General features: G+C 31.2%; 1 long non-coding RNA gene across 2 annotated transcripts; it reads right to left on the reverse strand.

Annotated features, from left to right (window-relative positions):
* Nucleotides 1–458: 458 nt before the first annotated feature.
* Nucleotides 459–4,509, reverse strand: LOC145141328 (uncharacterized). Of its 2 annotated transcripts, XR_013722604.1 has the most exons (5): nucleotides 4,143–4,509; nucleotides 3,999–4,055; nucleotides 3,337–3,434; nucleotides 3,161–3,231; nucleotides 459–584 (listed from the first exon to the last, which is right to left on the reverse strand). It is a non-coding gene; the product is annotated as an uncharacterized LOC145141328 (long non-coding RNA). The 2 variants fall into 2 exon arrangements; XR_013722602.1 differs by having other exon boundaries at nucleotides 3,161–3,434.
* Between the last annotated feature and the right edge of the window lie 4,065 nt (nucleotides 4,510–8,574).

An 8,574-nucleotide genomic window follows, 5' to 3' on the forward strand; every position in this document is an offset into this window, starting at 1 on the left:
AAGTTGTAAAACTTCATACAACTTCCTAAAATACACTATGCTTGATTGCAGGATAAATCGACCAAAAATTTTAAGTTGAAAAGACAATTTTTTAGGTTTTACATAAGATTTTTGAACCAAAATAACCATTTTTTTTAAATTTTAGAAGACTAATAAATCTACCTCCTCTAATAAACAAAACCTATAATTTGCCACATGTCCCCATTCTACATTGCAAACCTGCCACGTGTCATCTAATGCATTTAATCCTATTTTATAAAATAATTAAAACTTAAAAATTTGCATAAATGTAGGAAAAATCCCGATTTATTTTCAGCTTTCTTATTTTCGGATCATATAACTTTCAAAATTCAAATTAAAAATCCATGTTTTTTTGGAAACAATAACAATTTACGTTCAATTTCATTGACTACAAATCTTATATTTTTTAAACTCTTTTCAAGATATAAATGAATCCCAACAAATCAGGAATTTCAAAATCATATTCTAACTCCGTTTATATTGTGCTTTGTCGTCTTCAACATCCATTCCCATTATCAATTATAATTCTTCTTTCTCATCTTCAATATTACGATTTCTGCATACTGTCGACATAAGAAATCTGGTGAGTTCATCTTCATAATTCAAAATTTATAATCTTTTTGTGAAAATATATTAATACCAATGCAGTTCTGTTTGCTAAAAACATCTGTTGTGAAATCATTATTCGTTATTTGTGTTTTGATGTTCTTTGAAGTGTGATTTTCATTGTTGTGTTGGACAGAAAATGGTCCCATGGGTATTTTAGTCTTTTATTGACTTTTTTTTTTTTTTTTTACTTTCGTTATTTGTGTTTTGATGTTCTTTGAAGTGTGATGGGTTGTTACTAAAAGTGTACCCAACAACAAGAAATTGATGATCAGTATGATTGCTAATGATCAACAATGTTGATATTGTTTTTGTATTTGAATGTGTGTGTTTTGATGCACAAATTACCTTTTTGGTAACAACTTTAATTTTGAAAGTTCCAGCACTAAATACCACTATGGTCCTTTTATTTTTACTTTGGATGTCAAATTTTATGTTATTAAAACATTACCTGAATGTTGTTTATGAATTCATGGCGTTGACATAACCTTTTTTTTGCATGTTTATAATCAGTGTAGTTAATCTTTTTTATTTTTCTTAAAATTCAAACATATTTGTTGTTAATTTTCAATTTTCAAATAGTTTGTTTGACCCATAAAGTAAGAAATAAAAAACAGCGGGCGAAGTATCCACTTTTTGGATGATTCAAGTTAATTGAAATGTGTAAAAGTATAAATTCGATTTAAAGTACAGGAAATAACCCTCAAATTTCTTTGGTGTTCCAATCAAACCCTCATTGATTTTTGCAAATAGGTTGGTAAAGTTCTGGAATGAACGATCTTTCTGTAATTCCATTCTATTGATTTTTGCAAATAAGTTATTTTTTTAATTTAAGATATCATTTTTAACGAATGTCATAAAACTACCCCCTCAAAGGTCTAAAGGAGAGTTTTTTTTTTCCAGTTTTGGTCAATAAAAGAAATTGAAGATATTGAAGCTATAAATATAAAATAAATTGAACAAATCGATAATTTTTACCTTTTTGGTCATTTTGGTGATTTTATGTTATTTTTTTGTTTTTGTTATTATTTTTTTTTTTGCATATAATAACATCCTACTTTTGTTTTTTGTTTTTTTTTACTTTTGTTTTTTCTGGAGGGCAAAATGGGCAGATGGGTGACATTTTCATGGCTGTGTTGGATAGAAAATGGTCTCAGGGGTATTTTAGTCTTTAATTGACTTTTTTGTTTTCTGTTTTGTCTAACAAATAACTCCATTATCTTTACATCATTTAGATGTACTTTATCTAATTAATCCTAACATAAGGTAAATTTTTTTTTACTGAAATCGATTATTTTTACCTTTTTGGTCATTTTGGTGATTTTTAGTGAAATCACATTACTCAGTTAATTAATAATTTCCTGATTGTTGGCTCTCAGTTTTTATATAATTGATTTTTTTTTTTAATTTTGTTGTTCATCTTTATATATCAAGTAAACTTATTATAGATTATATATGCTATTTTAAAAATCTAAGGGGACAGAGAAAATAGAAGTTGTAATTCCCTTTTCAAGTGAACTACAAATTGATTGTAATTCCAAGTCTTTTCAATATTTATTCTCATTTCATTGACTTTTCTAATTTTTTTTACAGATATGACTACTTCAAAGATTACATTCATAAAAGACATTGACCCAGTCAATTCGGATGAACACTGACTTATTTCTAGAGGGCAATATGGGCAGATGGGTGACATTTTCGTGATTGTGTTGGACAGAAAATAGCATCCTACTTTTGTTTTTTAGTTATTTTTTTGGTCATTTTGGTGATTTTTATTTTTTTATTTTCATATAATAGCATCTTAATGCCAGCTATGCGTAGATGGTCTGTCTTTTGAATTTTAGAGGAGTGAAGGATCTGCCCTTTGGGAATAAGTGCTTATATTAATCATCATTTTTGATTTTCTAATACAGATATATTGTTATATCTAACTGAAATTCTCCCATAGATACCCATATTTAAAGCCTAAGGAAAACCTTATTTGCTATCCTTAACAAGAAAAAGCTATACGTATGGAAATTTGTGAACTACAAAAGTGTTTGTGTAAACTTGTGTAATGATACTGAACTAATTGAAGCACAATAAGTTGAAATTTCTAAATGCTCATAAGCACATAAATTAGAGAAAACTAACACTGAAATTATTATACTGTGATAGTTTCTTCTCAACCTAATGCAAACAAAGATGCATCCTAACCCTAACAAACAAACATATAATAAAAATTCCTATTATACCCTTTTATAATCGTTTGATTTTATTAAAAATACACCCCCGTCATATGAACACTGACTTATTTTTAAAAATTCATCATTTTTGTTAATTTCAAATTACATGATAAAACACCAAGCGGGAAATCAAATATAAAACCAAAATTTCACATGTTGTATTTTGAATTTTACGCACATTAACACTGAAAATTCAAATTTCGATTTTCAAGTTCAATCACCTAAACAGTTTAATAAATACTTAATCTTCAATCTATTCAAACAATTATTTGTGCATCTTCTGCAAAAAAAGAAAAATTAGGTTTTACCTTGATTCCTCTTCTTCAAACGTGTTGCAGCATCAGAGCACGTATCTTTCTTCTATACTATCTATTCATTCCTTTTTCAAAACCAAAATCGTCATTAAGGTTGAAAAAAAAGTCATTATTGATACAAAATTGATAATTTTTACCACAAAAGTCAGATCGAGTCTTCAAATTTTTACCCTTTTATTCGCCTAGCACGCAGTGAGTCGCCGATTCCACAATCGGCCGCCGTCGCTACCCTCTACATCTTCGTTGCCGTCGTTGCTTTCTTCTTTGCCTGCCAAAGTGTTTTGTTTGTCAAGGCTCGGCTTCTTAGTAATTCTTCGTTGTTAATTTTCAATTTTCAAATAGTTTGTATGACCCATAAAGTAAGAAATAAAAAACAGTGGCAACTTCAGATATGTTATTTCTGTGATTTCAATATCCAAAAATAATACATTGAATTTGAATGTATTATTTAATATAATTAATATGTAATTTGACATCTATGGTTATTGTTATTTTTTTTATAACTATAGTAAATTAATAGATTCAAACATATCAACTTGATAAGTGTTATTTGGGTGATTTAAATATCGAGAGTAATAAATTGAGTTTTTATGTATTATTTAATATCTGTAACAATTGTTTCCATTGTTTTGAGTCATGAACAGTAAATATTAAACTTTTTTTTTCTTTTTTTGCAGATTCAATGAACAATATGGTGATGCAGTTATTTGTATTCCTAAAAATCTTCTTATTACTCAATCTTCTGATCCTATAGGTTCATTAATTGAGTTTGTATATCCATCATTTCTTGACAACTTGAACGATCTCAAATATTTTGAAGAAAGATCAATACTTGCACCGAAAAATGAAGCTGTTCAAGAAATAAATGATCGTCTGCTTTCATTGTTTCCTGGAGAAGAAAAAGAATACCTCAGTTCAGATAGCATCTGCCAGACAGAGTTTATTCACAATCAGTTTGATGAGAGTTTATATTCACCTGATGTTCTAAATAGACTTAAAATCTCCGGTTTGCCAAACCATAAGTTGATTTTAAAGGTCGGTGTTCCGGTTATGTTACTAAGAAATATCGACCAGAAAAATGGGTTATGTAATGGTACTAGACTTCAGCTCGTGTCATTGGGTAATCGCATCATAGAAACAGTGGTCTTAACTGGAAGTAACATTGGCCATCGAGTTTTTATTTCAAGGTTGTCTTTAACACCTTCAAACAACAAAATTCTATATAAGTTCAAAAGGAGACAATTTCCCCTAGCGGTTTGTTTTGCTATGACCATAAATAATAGTCAGGGCCAATCGTTAAAAAGGGTTGGGTTGTTTTTGCGAGAACCGGTTTTCTCACACGGTCAGTTATACGTTGCTTTATCTAGAGTAAAGAGCAGAGAATGATTGAAGTTATTGATTTTAGATAAAGATGGTAATTTGACTAATAAAACTTCCAATGTTGTGTTCAAGGAAGTATTTCAAAATCTATGTTGAAATTTTATGTTTATTTTTTTAAATCAAATAAAGTTGTACTTACTTACCATCCACAATCAAATGCTTTTTTATATTTATTAATTCTTTTGATCTATATAAAATTTTTAACTTACCTCCCGAATAAATAAAAACTAAATAAGTAAAATAAGACAAAAAGATCTTGATATATATCTTGCTTTAGAATTTTCTCTTGTACAATTCATGATGCGATTTTATCAACTATGATTGCCTACCTAAATCGTCAATTTTTCAAGATAAAATAAAAATAGGAAAACGAATAATTCATGCGATAATCATGGAGAAATAAGGATCATATTAAGAGTCAGCATTGCAAATTATTCATTATTTTACGGCCGCCTACGTAACTATGGGCCACCACCGCCACCGTCCCTATCTAACACGCTTCCTAGACCGTTGGGTGGCATGATCGTAGGGTCCTTCCCTCCGATGAAATATCTTCTCTTCTCCATTAATCTTTTTATAAATAGATTCCCTTTTTCTATTCATCCATCATACTTTACGTGTAAGAAAATCAAGATATTTTTGAAAAAAAAAAATCCGAGAGAAAAAGCAAAAATGTCGACGGCGGTGAATCTATGGATGGGAGAGTTGACGAAGCTTACCGATAAGATCCGGTTGAAGAAAAATCATCAACAGCAGCAGCAGCATAGTTTCTTCATCAGATCTAAAACATCTCAAAATGAATCTGATGATCGAATCGAAGAACAAGAGGAATCAGGATTTACTCTGGTTGAGGCGGGAAAACCTGCTTCAGTGTTGTTGAAGTCGCCGGCGACGGAAGATTCGTTATCAGAAGAGACGGTGTTTTGGCTGATGGATCGTTTCGCACCTTGCTAGCGAAACTTAATTAATGTCTAGTGTCTACCTCCTTGGTCATGTATAATTGTATATTGATGGTATATGTTTGTGTTTATTGTGTTATATGTTAGTATAAAACTTGTTCAGGTGAATCTCGTTTCTATTTGATGGATCGTTTCGCACGTATCTTCATGATTTAGGTGTTCGATTCATCAAATTTGAAGAAAGAAGCTCAAAATCTATATTAAATTCATAAAATTGGTATAAAAATCAGAAAGAAAAAAAACTTAACAAGAAATTCTCAAATATAAATAGGGATAAAGCTTTTGATTCGTACACATTTAGTCGCTGACTTTTTTTTGTCCATATTTTCCCATTAAACTTGTTAAACTGTTTAAATAACATCCTTATGACTTGCTATCAGAGGTATAGCCGGTTTCCGACGTATTTGACACCTCCAACGATGTTCCGTTCATCTTCTCCGGTGAGTCTCCGGTGTTCATGATTTTTCCGACGAAAATAAACACACATACATACACATCAGATCTATTTCAGATTCAAGGCTTCTATTCTCCCCTCTCTCTTTCTTATCCATTTCTCATGAACTCAAGATATGTGATGAACACACACATACACATCAGATCAGTGCAGGTATGTTGTTCCAAAAATCGAGCAAGAACACACACAGATCTGAAAATCACTTCAATAAACCCAGATCTGGTGTTTGAGCAAGAACACATACACACGAACACTTCTGGAGATCGTTTGATTTCTGTGAAGAAGATGAACACGATGAACACACACATCGTTTTTTGTTCAAGAACACATCATTTTGTTCAGGAACTCACACATGCTTTCAAAATCGAAATCTAGGAAGAAGATGTTCAAAAACACATTTTTGATTTTCTTTTTGTGAGCAGAAAGAAAGAGGCTCGATTTTCTTCTAGTGAACAACAAATTTATGCAAACCCTTGAATGGGTTCTTCAATTTTGTTCTAGATTCGAAGACATAAGAGTTTTTTTTTCTTTAGATGAACACACGAACGATGAACACATGAACAAACCCTAACCTTCGTTTTCATTTTTCCAGATTAGTGGGTTTGAAAACCCTAACTCGAGTTCATCTTAAAGCTCATCAGACCTTCAAGAACACAAATAAAAAAGAAGATGAACACACACACACATCGTTTTCATTTTTCTAATCTATTTGTTCTTGAAGATGGTCAGATTTGGGTTGAAGTGGTTGAAGGATTTATGGGTTTATGATTTTTGGGTCGAAGGATTTGAGGGGATGAACATGATTGTGTATGTGTTTTCTGATCTAACAAACCCACACATACATACTGATTGAAGGGTTGGAGAATTTTTGTTCAGATCTAACAAACACACACAAATCTGAAAAACATTTTTGATGAACTCATTTTTCAGATCTAGTTTTTCTTGAAGATGTTCAATTTGGGTTGAAGGGGTTGAAGAGTTTCTTGAGGAAAACACATGAATCTAGGTGTTTTTTGTTTATGTATGTGCTTTTTTGGTGTTTTTGGTCGGAGACTCGCCGGAAAAGATGATCGGAGTCTCACCGGAGCTCACAAGATCGCCGGAAACAGGCTAAACCTCCGATAGTAGGTCATAAGGATGTTTTTTGAACAATTTAACAAGTTCAATGGGAAAATTTGGACAAAAAAAGTCAATAACTAAATGTGTACAAACCTAAAAATATGTTACCCTTTTAAGTCATTATCCCATATAAATATTGAATTCAAATTCATTTTGAAGTTCACAATGGCTTTTTTCATAATCACAATTAAATTTTCAAAAATTTGTTTCAGAGAGAAATATTTTAAAGGGTTATTCACCTCGCTCGCCGACCAGCTAATAGAAACTAAAATGCCTTCTTTTTCAAAATTCACAATTATTAACAACAATTTTTAATTGGACAAATAACAACAAAATCATCATAAAATTTTGATTTTGACTTCAAATTATTTTTTAAGAAAATTAAGTAATCTAACCACTTTTTAATAGTGTTTTAATAATAATAACCATTTTTTTAAAACTAACCACTTAGTTCAGAATGTGTCATTTCGGACCCGAAAAACCGGTCCAAACCTAATACTGTAGCCCAATGGTATATATATGAGTCTCACACACAAAAATCCGGAATACGCGTTCCTTAATTTGCAAATCTGAAGCACGATTTACCCGCATTTCGGACCTAATTTTTAGCATGGATTCGTCAAACCAGGTAAATTCTACTCTTTAAGTTACTTTGCATTTGATTTTATAAATGGATTTACGTATTCCGGAATGGTTCGGAATACGAGGAACGACTCCGGAATACTATGATCGAATCTGTATTATCCTTTTTTTTATGTTTTTCTTGTTGTACATGTATGAATCTCATGTAAGTATCTTGTAGTGTGTTTCAGATCAATACTTTTAGTTCGGAAGTAGGTTTTGTAGGGATTCCAGAATGGTACTGTAAGTTCAGAACACGAAGAACGTGCTCCGGAACCCGATGGAATATTTCAGAATGATGTTACATGATATCAATCCAGAATAATTATACTTATCATTTTTTTTTCCAAATATTGTTTAATAACTTGTGTTAATGCAAAAGACGAGTTTGCATGAATGTTTTTAAAAGATGGGTTTTAGGGACGACGAAGTTGTATTTCATTTACATGAGCTTTTGGAATTGTGTCCGATAAAGGTACAATCGAAAAACAAAAATTTATAATTTTAATTTATTTTTACGGTAATGTATTAAAATATTCTTGGAATTTTGTTTTTGAGGATAAATAACCAAGATGTTGAATTACAAAATAAAATAAAATGGAACACCCAGTATTCAGGTAAATTTCCTCAAATTCTAAGCGGATATTGACTTTGTGCATGGGCCGAGTACGCTGGATGTAATCATGGTACGCTGGGTGTACCATGGCGAAACTTGGACACGAGACTTTCCCCTTAGTACGATGGGCGTACATATGGTATGTTGGGTGTATATATGGTATGTTGGGCGTACTTAGGCACCTTATGCCCCAAGATTCTCTCATTACCAACCCTATCTCCCCAAAAGCATTGTCTCGAAACCCTAATCCATTTTTAGA

Source organism: Lactuca virosa, chromosome 9, assembly GCF_052849685.1.
Source record: "Lactuca virosa cultivar CGN04683 chromosome 9, Lactuca_virosa_CGN04683_v6, whole genome shotgun sequence".
In the NCBI taxonomy this organism is placed as follows: Eukaryota; Viridiplantae; Streptophyta; class Magnoliopsida; order Asterales; family Asteraceae; genus Lactuca; species Lactuca virosa.